General features: G+C 44.7%; 1 long non-coding RNA gene across 1 annotated transcript in view; it reads right to left on the bottom strand.

Moving 5' to 3' along the window:
* LOC140461142 (uncharacterized) overlaps window positions 1-17,132 on the bottom strand; it is a 31,554-nt gene extending 14,422 nt beyond the window's left edge. The window contains exons 1-2 of the long non-coding RNA XR_011954473.1: window positions 17,109-17,132; window positions 825-1,195 (exon numbers count right to left, since the gene is read on the bottom strand). This is a non-coding gene — a long non-coding RNA (uncharacterized lncRNA). The remainder of the gene's footprint in view (window positions 1-824; window positions 1,196-17,108) is intronic.
* Window positions 17,133-19,593: the final 2,461 nt, after the last annotated feature.

Genomic DNA, 19,593 nt, shown 5'->3' with positions numbered 1-19,593 from the left:
GCCAGACGGTGGGATCGAATCCGGTTCCTTGCAGTGTGGGGCAGCAGCGCTAACCACTGAACCAGCAAAACGACTGATCTTTAAGACATCGAGAATAGCTAAAATGATGTATTTAGAAACATCAATAAAGTCTGAAAGCATATTCAATTGCTTAAAACAAAACTGCAGACATCTTTCTGAAACGTGCAGTTAAGCCACAGTTGAGAACAGGCTGTGAGGAAGTAATGACCTATTCCTAGTCTTGTGAAATTGGTTCTGAATATGTAGAAATAGAGTCATAGAATTGCAGAGCACAGAAACAAACCTTTTGCTCCACACCGACCACATATCCTAAATTAATCTAGTGATCTGTTTGCCAGTATTTGGCTCATATCTCTCTTAACCCTTCCTATTCATATAGAGGCCTTTCCAGAACCCATCCAGAAGGCTTTTACATGTTGTAAATGTACCAGCCTTGAAACACGGCCTCTGGCAGCTCATTCCATACACGTACCACGCCCTGCGTGAAAATTTATCCCTTTTGTCCCTTTTAAACCTTTCCCCTCTCACCCTAAGCCGATGCCCCTCTAGTTTTGGACTTCCTCTAACCTGGGGAAAAGACATACGAAATTGAGCAGCCAGACAAAATTCAAAACAATAAAATGTTGAGTCCCAGGAAAACAAATTTGTGGCACCAGTCTTTTTTTTTCTCCCCTATTAGCATTTGGACTGAAAATCTGTCGGTTACACCAACACCTCCACAGGACAGACTACGCATGCTTCTCGGTGTCAGCAAGCACTGCGCATGTACGCCGGTGTCAGCAAAATACTGTGCATGCTCCTACCTGACATCGGAAACATCACGCGACATTCTTTTGATGGACCAATAAAAAGGGCCAGAAGACCGGAAGGAGTGTGGTCTTCCTGCCATCGAAATTCCCCTTCTTCTCTGAATGCGGACGTTGGGCCATGAGTTTGTGAAGTTGTAGTTGCTGTTCTTTTCTCTCTGAATGAAGATTGAGCTTCACATCAGACTGCAACTTTCCTCTGTCCAACATCTGTGAGTACAACACACTCTTTTCTCACCCTCCTTTTCCATTTTATTTTTTCATTCTGGAGTTCAGTTCTTGACTTGCAGCAAAGTTGGTTCAGGTCTGTGTCTTAATTGGCAAACACATGGCAAATGCAGTTACACAGTGTGAAGTTATAGTCTTTCCTGTGAAATAAAAACAGAAAGGAGATGCATTGTTTAAATGGTGATATATTGGGATGTGGAACAAGTGAGAACTGCAGATGCTAGAGATCAGAGTCGAAATATGTGGCGCTGGAAAAGCACAACAAGTCAAGCAGCATCCGTGGTGCAGGGCAGTCAATGTTTTGGGCAAAAACCATTCATCAGGAATGATGTGTGGACGTACAAAGGTGCCTCAGCTACCTTCTACTCAGGCTTTCTATCCCAGTCAATGCCAGTTGTCAGACATGTGCAGCAAGCAATGAGCAAGGCAAGTGGCAAGAGGAATTGAGTTTAGAGGTGGGAATGTCTTCCTGCAGTTAGGGGGTCATTGAATATATTCAAAGCTGAGTTTATCTGACTTTTGAATGTTAAAAGTAGTTATGGGGGAAGGCAAGGAAATGTTTTTGTTTAATATTTTATTAGAAACTTTTTCAAATCTTTTACAAAACATCTATAGACAAAAAAGAACAATACCAAAATACAGAAAGATAGAGGCAGTACAACAATGTCATATCACGATACTATTAATAATGAACTAACTACTATTCTACCAGAACAACTGTACCTACTTAGCTTAAACTAAACTACAATCAAATTTTTAAAAATTAACCTGAATTCAAATTAAATTACATCACATTATTTTATTCTATTTCACTCACTACACCTCCACTGAGGCTCCCATCACTGGGAGCTCCAGTTATTGTGCCCATATTCTTTTCCCCCAGCCTCCCTTCCCAGAGCCCCACTGGTGCCCAAACTGATTCCCATGGCATATCATGGCCCTAATCAATATTGCTGATAAGTCTGCATCCATATAATTTAGAAAGGGTTGCCACGTCTTGTAAAACCGCCCTGTTCAGTGGTGCACCATATTCATGTGGTAGTCTTGGGGGAGATGCTCCATCACTAGCCAACGCCACCCCGTAAGACCTGGGGTTTTTTCCAATGTCGATTTCATTAAAATGTTCTTCCTTGCATAATGGGTAAGAATGCTACAGTCTCTCCCTATGTTTCCCCAGGAGAGGGCAAATTTGCTAACCCCAGAAAAAGAAATGCCAGATCCACTTTAACTTCAATCCTGAGAATGTCCTTCGGCTCCCTTACTATACCACTCCAGTAAGTCTGGACCTTAAAACATGACCAATAGCAGTGTGTGAGAGTGCCTATAATAATTTTACATTTGGGACAACCTGGTGATACTCCTCTCTTGAACTTAGCCTCTCTAGCGCCATATGAGCCCTGTGTAAAATCTTCAATTTCATGGCCTGTGCTTTGTTACGTATTGAAATTTTCCTTACATTTTCCCATATTTCTTTTCCATACTTCCAATGAAGTATCATGTCAGAGTTCCTTATTCCACATCCTACACGTTCCCTCCACGTCCCCTATGGCATGTCCCTTTTGTAAATAATACAAAATACTGACTGAAAGAACACCAGCACACTCGAGTACTCTTTTCTCCACGTCTGACCTGGAAAGCTGAGCTGGGACCATCGAATATAATCTCTTTTGTGAAAGTACTGGAATAGGTACAATCCATTTTTCTGAGTTAGCTGGCTAAATGACATCAAGACCTCCTCCTTGAATAAATCTCCCAGACAGGAGATTCCCTTATTCTCCCATGACCTAAAGCCGGAGTCCATTGCCTCAGGTTTAAATCCTTGGGATCCCACCAATTGGGTAAACGGTGAGGTCTTAAGCCAATTGCCCTCCTCTTGCCTCATTATCCTCCAGGCTTTCACCATATTTAAAATGATTGGACTCTTATACTGCTCGGTCATGGATTTCATCTTATCCATAAATAATTAGGGAACAACGCAACTGCGAGGCTTCAACATCAAGCCAAATTGACCCTGAATCACCCTCATGCCCCACCACCCAGATATGGGAACAAAGTGCAAATTTGATGTCTCCAAGTCCAGAAGGATCACCCCACTTCCTCACCCTGCAAGAACTGCAATTTGGTATACTTAATTAGGGTGCGCCTGCAACACCAAATAAAAGAACCTAGCCAACCACTGAGCCTCCGTAATACTCATCTGGGGAGCAACAATGGGAGCATTCTCAACGGGTACAACAGGCGAGGAAGAACATTCATTTTATTCAGGGCTAATCGGCCTAACCATAACGGTAATCCCTCCCACTGCTGCAAATCCTGCTTTATCCTCTTGAGTAATTGTACATAGTTAGCTTTAGCTTTATACAGCTGTTGGAAGGCAGGAGTAATAAAAATTCTCAAATACAAAAACCCTTTTGACGACCATCTAAACAGGAACTGCATTCCATCCTTCAGATCAGGCACCTCCATTAATACCCCCATACCGGCATGGCTTCCGATTTTGTCAAGTTGATCCTGTAGCCCGAAAAACAGCCAAATAAATTAATTGTTTGAATCAATCGAGAAACTGACTCCTCCAGATTGATGAAGAACAAAAGGATGTCATCAGCATATTGGGTGATCTTCTGCTCCCCCATTCCCACCTCTGGCCCCACTATTTCAGGATCCCTCCTGATAGCCTCAGCTAATGGCTCAATTGCCAAGATAAATAGCAGCGGTGAAAGGACACCCCTGTCGACTACCTCTCCCAGTATTAAAGTTATCTGATTTAGTGCCATTTGTGATGGCTGCTGCCTTAGGATCATTATACAACACCACCACCCATCTAGCAAAGGTTGTCCCCAGACCAAAATGCTCGGGGACCCCAAACAAGTACAGCCATTCTATCTGGCCAAATGCCTTTTCTGCATCGAGGGAGACCACCGAACCCAGGATCAATCTTTGCTGGCATACCTGCACTATGTTCAGTACCCTCCTGATATTGTTGGAGGAGCTACAGCCCTTAAAACCCATCTGATCATCTTTCATAATACAGGGCCACACCTTTTCCAACCTCAGGGCCAGCATCTTGGGTAGAATTTTAAAATCTACATTCAACAGTGAAATGGGTCTGTTTGAACCACATTCTTCGGGCTCTTTCTCCTTCTTCAAAATGAAGGAGATATTAGCCTCCCTCAGAGAGGGCGGAAGACAAACCTGTGTATCTGAATAGCTATACATCCTCAGAGGTGGCATTTATGAATTCCTTATGGAATTCACTTGGGAAGCCATCTGACCCAGTGCGTTGCCACTCTGGAGATGCTTTATTGTTTCCTGCACCTCCTGTATCGTCATTAGTGCATTCAACCTGTTCCGCTTTTATACTGGGGAGGGGCAGGTTCTCCAAATTCAAACAATCTTTGTTCAGCAAAGGAGACCCTTTTTTTGCCACCTGTGTGTGCAATGAGTCGAGAGCAACCCTGAGAGCTGCAGCTTGACCAGTGAAGTCCTAATATAATATACTTCCTCAGCATCTATTGTTGCTCCTCCCTCTGCTTCCTTCTAGTTGTTTAATACGAAATAACTAGGCCTCATAAATATGCCTTAGTGGCCTCCCACAGTATTGCCTGATTACTGGCCTTACTTGAGTTGATATCCCAAAAGACCCTGAACCTTCTTCTGATGTACTCAACGAATTTGCCATTCCTTAACAGGAATGGGTCTGTGTGCCAGTGCTGTGCATCCATTCCACCACCCTTGATTTTACCATCTAAATACACTGGCGCATGGTCCAAGACAGCTATATTCCCAATTTTACAAGCCAGTGTTTTATCCAACATATCTGATGACATAAAAAACATGTCAACTCGTGTGTGGCACTTGTGTGGGTTGAAACAGAAAGTAATGTCACCTCCACCTGAATGGAAGAATCTACACACATCCACTAACCCCAACTCCTCACACTGGGGCAGCACGGTGGCTCAGTGGTTAGTTCTACTGCCTCACAGCATCAGGGACCAAGGTCTGATTCCGGCCTTGGACGACTGTGTGTGGAGTTTGCACATTCTCCCAGTGTCTGCGTGGGTTTCCTCCGGGTGCTCTGGATTCATCACCCAGTCCAATGATGTACAGGTAAGGTGAATTGGCCATGCTAAATTGCCCATGGTGTGAGATGCATTAGTCAGAGGGAAATAGGTCTGGGTGGATACTCTTCGGAGGGTCAGTGTGGACTTGTTGGGCCAAAGGGCCTGTTTCCACACTGTAGGGAAAATAATCAAACTAATCATGTCCTCCAACTGCTTAGATCGTGCAGTCATACATGCCAGGCCCCTTGTCACCCTGTCTACCTCAGGATCTATGAGGAGATTAAAATCCCCTCCTATGATTGTGTTGTGCACCCCAAGACTCATTAATTTAGCAACTGCATCAATTAGAAATGTAAGAGGGTACACAAGGGGGCGGGGGACGGGGAGAGATACACATTCAGGACACCATACTCTTCTCCATGTAGTTGAGCTTTAAGAATGATGAGCTGTCCAAGTTCGTCCTTAATTTTCTCAATTACCTGGAAAGGGAGGTTCCTTCTTATCAGTATAGTCACTCCTCTACTCTTAGGGTATTCTTCTCCTTTAGCTCTATCAGAAATCCCCCACCCCACCTTGCCCATAGCTAATATCCTGGATCCTTCCAACTGAGGCTGTGCCCTAGCCCCAGGCAATTCACAGATGAAAAAAAACACGTTATTAACATTCTGAGAGTTAAAAATTGATGCCCATTTCCCCCCTTTCTCCCCACACACACACCCCTTCTCCATACATCTTAACCACAGGTATAGCCACCCCCAAACCAAAACCAAAAGGACAGCAGTTAAAACAAAAGTCCTCACATAATGCACAACTGACCGATATACTAAATAATTCCGATTTTACATCAAGGCAGCATGGAGAAGCCGATAACCACAAAGCAAATGGGGAGAGAGAGAGAAAACAAAAGAAGGGGCAGAAAGAACTGTACCATTGTCCGTATCGATGGCCCCATCCCGACCTGAGTCCTTGAATTCAGAGAATTCACAAAGTCCTTCGCCTTTTCTGCTGAATCAAAATGATATACCGTCCCCCCATGAGCAAAATGCAACACTGCCAGAGACCTCAAGGAACATTGAATGTTCAGATCCCTTAATTTTCTCTTAACTTCATCAAAAGCCCTTTCTCTTCATAATTCTGGCTCCTGAGAAGTCCTGAAAAGATATTATTCTTGAGCCTTTAATGCACAAAGCCTGTGGATCTCTTCCCAGTCTTCTTACTGTTTCAATCACTAACTGTTTTTCTTTATAATGAAGGAGTCACACAAGGACCGTGCGGGGGCGTGGGTCTGGTCCTGACCTGCACATTGCAATCCGGTGGGAACGCTCCAAACTCAACAGGCCCGACTCCAACCCCAGCCCCAAGAACGTTAGGAACCACTTCTCCAGGATTCCAATGAGGTCTTCGCCTTCCTCACGTTCCGGAAGACCCACGAGTTGTAAGCTTTTTCTCCTACTTTTGTTTTCCAATGTGTCCACTTGCTCCTGAAGGACCCGAACCTGGTCTTCCAGCGTTTGGATCCTTCCTCCTGACCTCCGCCAAGGTCTCCAATGCCACGGTCCTCTCCTCTGCTGCCTATTCTCTTCAGGCCAACATTTGAATTTCCTGCTTGTGCTTTTCCAGCGTGGCAGATAGTGGTTCCACTGATGCTTCAATCTTTTCTGAGTTTGCCAAACTCCGAGAGTAACTGCTGCTGCCCCATTCAATCCAAAGGGGCCGCCCTGGGAGTTTGAGCAATGGCTCCAGACACCCCCGATGCAGTAGGGGAGTGCCCTGCCTGCTGCACATCTTTCGGCCCCTTTCCTTCATTTGCTTTCATCCTGGTCTTAAAGCTGACAAACCACAATTTCAGCAGCTCCAGATGTTCACTAAGTTTATATTCGTATTTTCTTTCTCCGAAGGAGGGTTGGGGTTTGGGGGGGGGGGGGGGGGGGGAATGGTGGTAAAGGTCCACATTGCCATTGGACATGGCACAGAGCCCAACACAGCAGACCACTCAGACCACCGCCATCTTAGATCTTCAAGAAAATAGTTTTCAGACCCCAGGAGAGAACAGCTACAGGATCATACAGCACAGAAACAGACCCATCAGTCCAACTAGTCCATGCAACGTTCTCAAATTAAACTGGTCCATTTGCCAGTGATTGGCCCATATCCCTCTGGACCTTTCCTATTCATGTACTTATCAAAATGTCTTTTCAACATTGTTACTGTACCTACATCCACCACTTCCTCTGGACATTGACTCCACACACAAACCACTTCCTTAAAAATAAGGTTCTCCTCATATCTTTTTAAAATCTTTCTCCTCTCCCCTTCAGAATTTGCTCCCTCATCTTGAAACCCCCAACCTAGGGAAAGGACACCTGCTGGTCCCCTCATCTCTCCCCCTCATGATCTTATAATCCTCTATAAAGTCACCTCTCAACCTCCGACACTCCAGTGAAAAACATCTCAACCTATCCACCCAGATGTAAGTATATTCCTATACAGTTATGATCTGTTCAGTGCTGGTGCAGGCTCGAAAAACCAAATGGTCTCCCCCTGCTCCCAATTCTGTCACACTGTGTGAGACCATAAGACATGAGAACAGAAATTACGCCATTCAACGCATCGAGTTTGCTCCGCCATTCAATCATGGCTGATAAATTTCTCAACAACATTCTCCTGCTTTCTCCCCATTACCTTCGATTCCCTTGATACTCAAGAAGCTATCTATCTCAGTCTTAAATATACTCGGTGACCTGGCCTCTTGTGGCAATGAATTTTATAGATTCAGCACTCTCTGGCTGAAGACATTAATTCTTATCTCCACTCTGAAAAGTCTTCCCCTTACTAGAAGGCTGTGCCCTGAAGTTCTAGTCTCTCCTACCAACGGAGACATCTTGTCAATGTCCACTCTGTCCTGGACATTCAGTATTCTGTCGGTTTGAATTAGATACCCCCCATCCTCCGAGTGTGGGCCTGTTAATCAGCATGGACCAGACCCTTCAGGATGAGGTACAGAGGAATTAGGTTCAGCAAAGTGAGAATGGGGGAGAGTCTGAGGGATGGAGATTTTCAGCTTTCTGGGAATGAGAGAGGAAAGAAAGTTTGATATAAATTAGAATTGATTAGATAGGCGGATGGGCCAAGGAGTGGCAGATGGAGTTTAATTTAGATGAGTATGAGATTTTGTTTTGTTAAGGCAAATCAGGGCAGGACTTATACACCCAATTCTAAGGTCCTGGGGAGTGAAGCAGAACAAAAAGACCTTGGAGAGCAGGTTCATAGTTCCTTGAAAATGGAGTCGCAAGTAGATCAGATAATGAAGGAGCTGTTTGGTATGCTTTCCTCCATTGGTCAGTACATTGAGTTAGATCGTGTTTTGGAATACCACACATAGTTCTGATCTCCCTGCTGTAGGAAAGATGTTCTGATACTTGAAAGAGTTCAGAAAGAATTTACAAGGCTGTTGCCAGAGTTGGAAAGTTTGAGCTCCAGGGAAAGGCTGAATAGACTGGGTCTATTTTCCCTGGAGTGTTGGAGGCTGAGGGGTGACCTTATAGAAGTTCATAAGGGGCATGGATAGGATGCACAACCAAGATCTTTTCCCAAGGATATGTGAGTCCAAAAGTATAGGGCACAGGTTTGAGATGAGAGGGGGAAGATTTAAAAATAACCTGAGGGGAAACTTCCTCACAAAGATGGTGATGTCTCTGTGGAATGAGCTGCCAAAGGATGTGATGGAGGCTGGTACAATTACAACATATTAAAAGGCACCTGGATGGGTACTTGAATAGGAAGGGTTTTGAGGGATATGGGCCAAATGCTGGCAAATGGGACTGGATTAATTTAGGATATCTGGTTGGCACCATTGATAAGGTTGAAGGGTCTGTTTCCATGCTGTGTGACTCTAATCGTCTTCAGTGAAAGTAGAAGTGTGGTTGTGAAGACCAGACTTCCAGAGTAGTTTTCAAAGATGTTTTGCCCTGACTGGGAGCAGAGGTTACAATGAAATCTTTGATTTGTGAGACAGCAACTGAGTGAGGGAGCACATCTGGAATTCTGGTGGAAAGTGGGAAATCATTGCACTGTGGGGATCAAGTGCTTTCAGGTTTACTGGCAGTAAGTACAGTGTGCTGAGTGGAGAACCTAGTGAAGGGTTAGGTGGGTTTTTGTTTTCAACTGCTCATTTCATTCAGCCTTCAACATTGTATTTCCAACGCTGTCCATCAGAAGGACCGCTGAATCAGTAACTGGTATCGTTAGAAGCCTTACAATTTTCAGTACTGCAGGTATTGCATTGTTTCATCAGCATTGTAAAGGTTACAGGCAGCAGTGGGAGGTGTGGGCTGTATTCACTAGAAATGATTAAGCAGTTACAGAACACACATACGAGAGGGCAGGGTGGGACTTGTCTTTCGATTTGCAGAAAGTGAGAGTTTCTGGGAGCTGTCATCCGGAGCACACACAACCTTGGTAAATCATTGAAGCCCTACAGTGTGGAATCAGGCCATTTAGTTCATAAAGGTAACGCTGATCCCTCTGAAGACCATGCCACCCAGAACCACCCCCACCCCACCTATCCTGTCCTGTCATTTCTGCTGGTGACTTAGACTAGGAGTAGGGGACATGGCCTCAAGATTAGGGAGAGTAGATTTAGGAAAGAGAAGAGGAAGAACTGCTTTCCCTGAAATGTCGTGAACCTATGGAATTCTCTGCCCAAGGAAGCAGTAGCAGCAGCTTTATGTATATTCAGGATACAGTTGGCTGGGTTATTGCATTATAGGGAATTAAAGGGTAGTTGGGACAATGCAGATAGGAGGTGCTGAGATGATGATCTTAAAAAATGGCAGAGCAGGCTGGATGGGCCAAATGGCCTACCCCTGCTTCTATTACTGTGAAACTATAACTGTACATTTCCCTTGGCTAACCCACCTAACCTGCACATCCCTGGACACAATAGGCAATTTAGCATGGCCAATCCAAATCAAGGCCGGTGAGCAGTGTGGTGATGTGGAAAATCAATGTTAGAGAACGATAAAGGGACAAGGAGGAGAAACGTACCAGCAATCAAAGCTGGATTCAAAAGATCACAAAAAATAAAAATAAAAGCTGAATGTGTGCTGCATTGTAACAAAAGTGAATGAACTGGCTGCACACATTGAAGAGAATAATTATGATCTGAGACTCCTTTCAGAGAGGTTTAATGGGAAGCTCGGTAAAGGCAGAGGGTTGGCATTGCTAATCAAAGCACTGATCACAGGCTAGTCTGGTGTCCTGATTTTTCTGTCCTCTGTTGATCTCCCTGTTCCCACAGAGTAAGGTGTCGTATGTCCTCAGCTCTGCTGGGTTTTTGCTGAAGCTTTGACCCCCTTTCCCACCTTCCAGAACAATAAAACATTCAGTCATTCAAGGCCCAACCCACATTGCCCCATCCTGTCAACCACCCAGACAGAGAGACTCATCGTCGTGGGGAATAAACAAGAGAAATGAAACAAAATTAGAAATAAATAGGGAGTGTGTTTAATGTTTGTTCATTGGGAAGTAAGCCAGAAATAAGGGTCTCCCAGGATTCTGATGGTACCCAACTTGAGGAATTCTCTCTCCCTTACATCTAACTATTAGTACCCAACTCTGATTTATAACAACACTTACAGAAATAAAGCATTTGTTATCAAACAGACATAGAGACAAACAGCATAGACATAGACATTTGCTTTCTCTCATGCACGCACACATGCATATAAGTGTATAGGGTGAATTTGTATTTGCAGAATTATATTTATAGATACATAGAACATTACAGCGCAGTGCAGACCCTTCAGCCCTCAATGTTGCACCGACCTGTGGAACCAATCTGAAGCTCATCTAACCGACACTATTCCATTCTCGTCCATATGCCTATCCAATGACCATTTAAATGCCCTTAAAGTTGGCGAGTCTACTACTATTGCAGGCAGTACGTTCCACACCTCTACTGCTCTGAGTAAAGAAACTACCTCTGACCATCTGTCCAATATCTATCGCCCCTCAATTTAAAGTTATATCCCCTCGTGCTAGCTATTGCCATCCAAGGAAAAAGGCATTCACTGTCCAACCTCTCTAACTCTCTGATTATCTTGTCTCAGTTAAGTCATCTTTCAACCTTCTTCTCCCGAACCAAAACACCCCCAAGCCCCTCAGCCTTTCCTCCTAAGACCTTCCCTCCATACCAGGTAACATCCTAGTAAATCTCCTCTGAACCTTTCCCAAAGCTTCCACATCCTTTCTATAATGCGGTGACCAGAACTGTACGCATTACTCCAAATCTGGCCGCACCAGAGTTTTGTACAGCTGCAGCATGATCTCATGGTTCTGAAACTCAATCCCTCTACCAACAAAAGCTAACACACCGTATGCCTTCTTAACAGCCCTGTCAACCTGGGTAACCTTCAAGGATCTACGTACTTGGACACCAAGATCTCTCTGCTCATCTATACTACCAAGGATCTTACCATTAGCCCAGTACTCTGCATTCCTGTTGCTCTTTCCAAAGTGAATCACCTCACACTTTTCTGCATTCAACTCCATTTTCCACCTCTCAGCCCAGCCCTGCAGCTTATCTATGTCCCTCTGTAACTGACATCCTTAGTCAGTATCCACAACTCTACCGACTTTAGTGTCATCCGTGAATTTACAAGCCCACCTTCGATGCTCTCATCCAGGTCATTAATAAAATGACGAAGAGCAGTGGACCCAAAACAGATCCTTGTGGTACCTCACTAGTAACTGAACTCCAGGATGAATATTTCCCATCAACCACCACCCTCTGTCTTCTTTCAGCTAGCCAATTTCTGATCCAAAAATTTGATTTTGTTCAAAAAATGCGCAATCTGCTGGTAGTCAATGCAGGCAGTGCATGCATATAATATTTTATAAATGTCACTTTGGAAACAGAACTTGTCAGATTCAAAATTGGGATACAGACTGACTGTGACGTCATACATTTAATGCATTGTCTGAGCTGAGGTGTCACCTTTTGTTAGATACCTTAAGCTATCTCTAAGATGATAAGTAAATCTCAGAACTTCTTACAAATTAATATGATACCTACAACCCATTCTAAAAGATTAAAGACTGATGGTTTGCCACGTCTGTATGTTTAGTTGCTCACTAATGTTGGTGTCAATGCCTTGACCCAGTGTCTGGTTGTTTCTAAAGACGCTGTATTGTAGGTTTATCCTGAATTTATACAGTTTTTCTTTGCTTCCCAAAATCAGATCTGCTCCCACTGAACAGTATCCCAATGTCGTGAAAAATGTTAACTTTCAGGTAGAGTTATTTAAAAGAGATGTTTTTACTTTTTTGGCCCTGTAAGATCCTGAATTAGCATCCTTCAGGAAAATTAGAGTGGAGTGAGAATGGATAGGGGGAGAGAGATTGGGATGGTGCTTTCAATTTTGTGGAATAACAAAAGAAAAGATTGTTCTGCAGAAAAAAAATTGCTTGTTCTGAATTTCTACCCTGGACTGATGTTAAAGTGGAGATTTGAGACCAGCCAGGGAATCCCTTGTGGACTCAGACCTGTAAAGCCTCTCTCTTGGTTCGTCCCGGAAATCGTACTGTATGGAAGTCTGGAATAAAAACCTGTTATGGACAGTTTAGTATAATTTTAGTGATCTCCTTTATTCACTAATAGTATCACTGTGACAACATAACATTGATACCTATAAGGTAAACTAACTTGGTCCTAATAATCTAGGAGAGTAGGTTACCAGCTGTTCAAATGCCCAGCAGGCTACTCCAATGTATTGATACAAAGTGGTTTCCTTTGTACAAAATTTTGAAAAAGAAATTGCATGTTCTTAATTAGACAGATAATAGTGAAAGACAATAATTCATAAGGAAGAAAAGCTAATTGACAGGTCTGTGAAGCTTGACTAATCACTCCGACAGGCCCTAAGCCATTCGTCAGGTGGGAAAAACAGCTGAGTTAGGCGCCTGCGAGTGAGATAAACTCCTCTCATAAAGAGGTACCAGTCTCAGCTAATTGGAGAGTTCACAAGATAACCTTGCACAGCTCACATGTCAGATACAGTTCTTTTATAAAACAGCTTCTTAGTAAGGAGGGCAAACGTTCAATCATAAAATGGCTTCCCGACACATTGTGCAAGAATCTCTTCAATATTCGACCTTGAATAATTTCTAAGCTAGGAGCAGACTCCTGCTTTTTAAGCACTAAACCATTCTGTACCTGAGGCAGAGATGTTACCGTAAGGTTGCATTTAAACTGATTCATTCGTCTTCGAATGAAACATGCCTTCTTTTCAAGTTTGTGATTCAAATTCAAATAAGACATAGGATCTAATTAGTTAGAATTGAAGTGGGGCAGTCCGTAAAAACAGCAAGTAAATTAAAGCTTTATCAGTATTTCCTTTTACAGAATTTGCATTTCATAACCAGAATTGGCTTCTCAAAATGCAATTAAATTCAATCCATACCAGCTAAGCACTAAGAGTTAATTTTCTGCTGGATTCAACAGCCTCAGCACTAAAATGGTGTCTCTCTCTCTCGCGTCCTTTTGAACTCTCAAGTCAGGGTTTTGCCACCGCAAAGATTTATTTTCTCTGTGACTGCCCTGCTTGCAAAGGGCATATGAATCCATTATAATTGACAGCAACTGACTGTTAATTACAAATGTTTTTGATAGTATTTGATTCTGACCCTGAAACGAACCTCGATACTGTCATTAATTTCACAAGGGAACGGCTGTGAATGTTATCTCTTGCTGTCCTGTTCATACAGATTCACGGATGCTAAGGCAAACGTTCTTAATTGTCTGTCTATTTTCTAGTGCAATAAATGTGTTCTATAATTCAGCATTACATTTAGTCTAAATGTTTAAAGACCAGTTTTAAGGCTATAGTATCCTGTTATCACTTGGTAAGCCCAGGTGTCCCTATCTTTTACATTCTTTAAGATGCCCCCCCTTTTCTGATCCTTGCTGTCTGTCTATTTTCTAGTGCAATAAATGTGTTCTATAATTCAGCATTACATTTAGTCTAAATGTTTAAAGACCAGTTTTAAGGCTTATACCCAAAACGCTGACTCTCCTGCTCCTCAGATGCTGCCTGACCTGGTTTGCTTTTCCGAACTTTTTGACTCTGACTCTCCAGCGTCTGCTGTCCTCAATTTCAAGTCAATGTTTGACAGTCATTCAGTCCATTGGGACTGTAAGGAGTTTTGACTAAGATTCTGTGAGAAGGAGCAAAGTTTTTTGGTCCCTGTTTCAGTACATTTTCAGCATCAGTGGGACTGAATGAGAGACCCTACTGTTACAGCGTACTGAGTGTGGAACCGAAAACAGTTATCCAGCCTGGAAAGAGGAATTCACGGCAGGAGGGGACTGTACACGTGTTTGTGTGCCGCTGAAGCTTCAGCCATGGAGAAACCAGAGGAATCCCGCCCCGTGGAGAAACCTTGGAAGTGTGGCGACTGTGGGAAAGCCTTCCATGTCTCGTCTGTCCTGGAAGCTCATCAGCGCAGTCACACTGGGGTCAGGCCATTCTCCTGCCCAGAGTGCAGGAAGGGGTTCAGCAGTTCCTCCACCCTGCTGAGGCACCGACGGGTCCACACAGGGGAGAGGCCCTTCAGCTGCCCGGAATGCAGGAAGGCTTTCAGCAATTCCTCTGACCTACTGAAGCGCCAACGGGTCCACACCGGGGAGAGGCCATTCGCCTGCCCAGAGTGTGGGAAGGGGTTCAGCAGTTTCTCCGCCTTGCTGACCCACCGACGGGTCCACACAGGGGAGAAGCCCTTCAGCTGCCCTAAGTGTGGGAAGGCCTTCACCCAGGCCTTTTCCCTGCTGAGGCACCACAGTGTCCACACAGGGGAGAGGCCATTCACTTGCCCAGAGTGTGGGAAGGGGTTGAGTGATTCCTCCGCCCTGCTGACCCACCGGCGGGTCCACACAGGGGCGAAGCCTTTCAGCTGCCCTGAGTGTGGGAAGGCCTTCACCTATGCCTCCAACCTGCTGACCCACCGGTGGGTCCATACCAGGGACAGGCCATTCAGTTGCCCCGAGTGTGGGAAGGCCTTCAGCAATTTCTCCCACGTGCTGATCCACCGACGGGTCCACACCGGGGAGAGGCCATTCGCTTGTCCTGAGTGCGGAAAGGCCTTCAGCAATTCCTCTGACCTACTGAAGCACCAGCGGGTTCACACTGGGGAGAGGCCCTTCAGCTGCCCTGAGTGCGGGAAGGCCTTCACCCAGGCCTGCAACTTGCAGAGACACCAGCGGGGGCACCAGCACTCCCAACAATCTGATTCTGCCGGTGAGGCTGCTGTGGGTCACCCCCAGGACTGAACCTCCTGCCCAGTCTGACAGTGGGAGAGTTGGTGGGCTGGTTTTGTTTTCTGCTGGACTGCACCCACTCCCACGGTGGCTCAGTGGTCAGTGGCATTGCCTCACAGTGCCAGGGACCCAGCTTTGATTCCACGATTGGGGCAACTGTCTGTGTGGAGTTTGCACATTCTCCTCCTGTGCCTGCGTGGGTTTTCTCGGTGTTCCGGTTTCCTCCCACAGTCCAAAGATGTGCAGGTAGGGTGGATTGGCGATGCTAAATTCTCCCAGTGTTCAGGGATGTGTAGGTGTGGTGCATTGGTCAGGGGAAATGTCGAGTAATAGGGGAGGGAAATTGGTCTGGGTGGGTTACTCTTCAGAGGGTCAGTTTGAACTTGTTGGGCTGAAGGACCTGTGTCCACACTGTAGGGATTCTGTGATTCTATGAACTTTGATCCATTGGGCGCTGCTGCTCGTTGAGCCCAGGACAGCACGTTCCCACTGAAACAATCTGCACAAACCTAAGCCTGCGAGACCATTGGAGCAGAAGTTAGGCCATTCAGCCCATCGAGTCTGCTCTGCCATTCATTAGAAACAGGCCCTTCGGCCCAACAAGTCCTCACCGACCCTCCGAAGAGTAACCCACCCTAACACTACTGGCAACTTATCATGGATCTCAAGGGACAAGATTTCACACAGAGGGTGGTGCATGTACAGAATGAGCTGTCAGGGGAAATGGTGTAGGCTGGTACAATGACAACATTTAAAAAGCATCTGGATAGGTATATGAGCTAAATGCTGACAAATGGGAGTAGATTAAATAGTGGATGTCTGGTCAGCATGGACGAGTTGTACCAAAGGGTCTGTTTCAGTGCTGTACATCTCTACGACCAGGCCTCTCGGGTTCACACACAAAGAATCTGTCAGTAACGTTGGGTTTCAGAGTTCGGTTGAAGCAATGTGGTATCTTTTAGAGACTTCGAGTCAAAAGAGATGCACAGCAGGGAAACAGACCCTTCAGTCCAACTCGTCCATGCTGACTGCATATCCTAAATTAATCTCATCCCATTTGCCAGCACTTGTCCATATCCCTCTAAACTCTTCCTATTCATGTTCCAATCCAGATGCCTTTTAAATGTTGAAATTGTACCAGCCTCCACCACTTCCTCTGGCAGCTCATTACATACATACACCACTCTCTCCGTGAAAAGGTCTCCCCTCAGGTCCCTTTTAAATCTTTTCCCCCTCATCCTAAACCTCTAGTTTTGGATTCCCCATCCGGGGGAAAAGATTTTGACTATTTACCCTATCTGTGCCCCTCATAATTTTATAAATATCTACCAGGTCGCTCCTCAACCTCTGATGTTCCAGGGAAAATACCTGCAACTTATTCAATCTCTCCCTTTAACTCAAACCCTCCAACCTCAGAACCATCCATTTAAATCTTTTCTGAACCCTTTCAAGTTTCTCTACATCCTTCCTGGAGACACAATTTGCAGGTGATCAGTATTATGGACCAGGCCAGATCCCCTCAAAACATTCTAGGAAGATAGCCCAGACCCTAAGTTTTTTTAGTTGTTTTAGGCAGAGGTATCTCAGGAGTGATGTTGCTGGTCAAATCACTTGGCTTCCAGGAAAACAATTTATTTACACACCGCCGAATGAAACCTTTGTGACCACTCCATTGACCTGTGTTGCCACCTTCAGGGTACAATCGCCTGAACGCCCAGATCTCTAACTCCCACTCGCGAGAGCCAAGAGTCCTCAGTTCTATTGAGAGGGGGAAATTGGATGTCAGTCATCTCTGTATTAGAGAATGCATCATTTAAAAAAAAACTGAGAAGGGCATTCCTGACAGAAGATTCAACAGAAGGTGGCATAGAATATTTCCCTTTCTAACAGTATTGACGTGATGTTATGCTGAATGCAGTGGAGTCAATATTAATCCCAGCCTCTTGCTCTGGTTGTGGGTGAATCGCCTTAATTTGGTCACTGACTCAGAAACAACACACAGAACCAACTGCTGAAACAATGATTCACACTTCATTGCACGTAGCAACCAAAACTAAAAACCCTCAAGTAAGCAAGTTCAGTCTCACGGCTGCCACCCTCCCCCCACCCAGCTATCACCTGATTGCTGGCAGAATTTAACCGAGTTTCCATCGACAGTGCCCATCTCTGGAAGGATCAAGGGATTTGACGCAATATTGTTCTTCCAATACTGCTGCTGCATCGTTCTGGAGTGAAAACGCAGAACAATACAGCACAGTTCAGGCCCTTTAGCCCTCGATATTGTCCCAGCCTTTTATCCAACTTGAAGATGAGACTAGCCTGCACACCCCTCAATTTACTGCCGTCCATGTGCTTGTTCAGCAGTCGCTTAAATGTCCTTAAATGTATCTGACTCTCATTCCAACCCTGGAAGTGCATTCCATGCACTCACCATTCACAGTAAAAAACCTACCTCTGACATCTCCCCTAAACCTTCTTCCAATTACCTTAAAATTATGCCCTGTCATTTCTGACCTGGGGAAAAAGTCTCCAGCTATTCATTCTATCTATGCCTCTCAACATATCGTACACCTCTATAAAGTCACCTCCCATCTGGGTGGGTTACGCTTCGGCGGGGCGGTGTGGTCTTGTTGGGCCGAAGGGCCTGTTTCCACACTAAGTAATCTAATCTAATCTAATCCTTCTTCGCTCCAATGAGAAAGGCCCTAGCTCCCCCAACCTAAGACATGCCCTCCATTCCAGGCAGCATCAAGGTAAATCTCCTCTGTACCCTCTCTCAGCTTACACAGCTTCCTGTTGTGGTTCTGTTCACCAAGCTGGGAATATGTGTTGCAGACATTTCGTCCCCTGTCTAGGTAACATCCTCAGTGCTTGGCAGCCTCCTGTGAAGCGCTTCTGTGATGTTTCCTCTGGCACTTTCCCACATCTTCCCTAAAATTAGGTGACTAAAAGTGAACACAATATTCCAAGTGTGATCTAACCAGTACTCCATACAGCTGCAGCATAACCTTGCAGCTCTTAAGCTCAAACTCCCTGCTAATGAAAGCCAACACACTGTACACCTTCGTAACAACCTTCTCAACCTGGGTGGCAACTTTGAGCGATCTATGGACTTGGACTCCAAGATCCCTCTGTTCCACCACATGGTCAAGAATCCTGCCTTTAACCCCATAGGTTGAACAAACAGAGGAGTTTGGTGAAATGAGAATCATTAGATAAATGCTATTGAGCGAACTGATGGTGCTATGGGCTGGCAAATCTCTGGGTACAGGTGGACTTCATCATAGAATTTTAAAAGGTGGCTAATGAGTTCATATTTGCATTAATGTTAATTTTCCAAGATTTATTAGATTCAGGCAAGTTTTCCTCAGACTGGAGAGTAACATATTTAATACTTCGGTTCTCAAAGGGAAAGATGTGGTCCCTTGAGTCTATGGCAATTAAACATTTGTTTTTGAATCAGTTAAGGAGATTATAACCACCATGTCAAAAAGCTCATGGTAATTGAAAAGAATCAGCATGCTAATATGAAAACGAAATGTTGTTTCACCAATTTATTCATAGAATTCCGAGAGTGTGGAAAGAGACTATTTGGCCGATCAAGTCCTGCACCAACCCTCAAGTGCATCCCACCCAGATCCAGACCGCCACTCTACTCCCGTAACCCTGCATTTAGCATGGCTAACTCACCTAGCTTGTACATCCAAGGACATTACGCAATCCAGCATGGCTAATCCACCCAACCTACACATCTTTGGACTGTGGAGCCCCCAGTGGAAACTCACAAAGACATAGACAGAATATGCAAACTCCACACAGTCGACTCAAGGCTGAAATCAAGTAGGTGTCTCTGGCCGTGAGAGGGAGCCACTGTGCCACCATGCTGTCCTCAAGGAATTCTTTGATAGAGTATGTAAATTGAAGCCTGTGGATATACTGAACTTGAATATCCTAAAGCTGTTTGACATGTTTTCACGAAAAGCATATTGCACAGAGGAGCTCATGGTGTAAAGTATAGTTATAGAACATCAACTGACTGGCAGAAAACAGAATATGCAAAAATGGTTCTTTTGTCAAATTGGTTGTATATGACAATGTATGGTGGGGTTCCAACAGGCATCTCTGCTGGCTGCTCAACTTTCTACAATGACTTACAGGAGGG

This window comes from Chiloscyllium punctatum, chromosome 36 (assembly GCF_047496795.1).
Source record: "Chiloscyllium punctatum isolate Juve2018m chromosome 36, sChiPun1.3, whole genome shotgun sequence".
Taxonomy (NCBI): domain Eukaryota; kingdom Metazoa; phylum Chordata; class Chondrichthyes; order Orectolobiformes; family Hemiscylliidae; genus Chiloscyllium; species Chiloscyllium punctatum.
The sequence above is the reverse complement of the archived record's forward strand: the minus strand, read 5'-3'. Positions and strand labels throughout refer to the sequence as shown.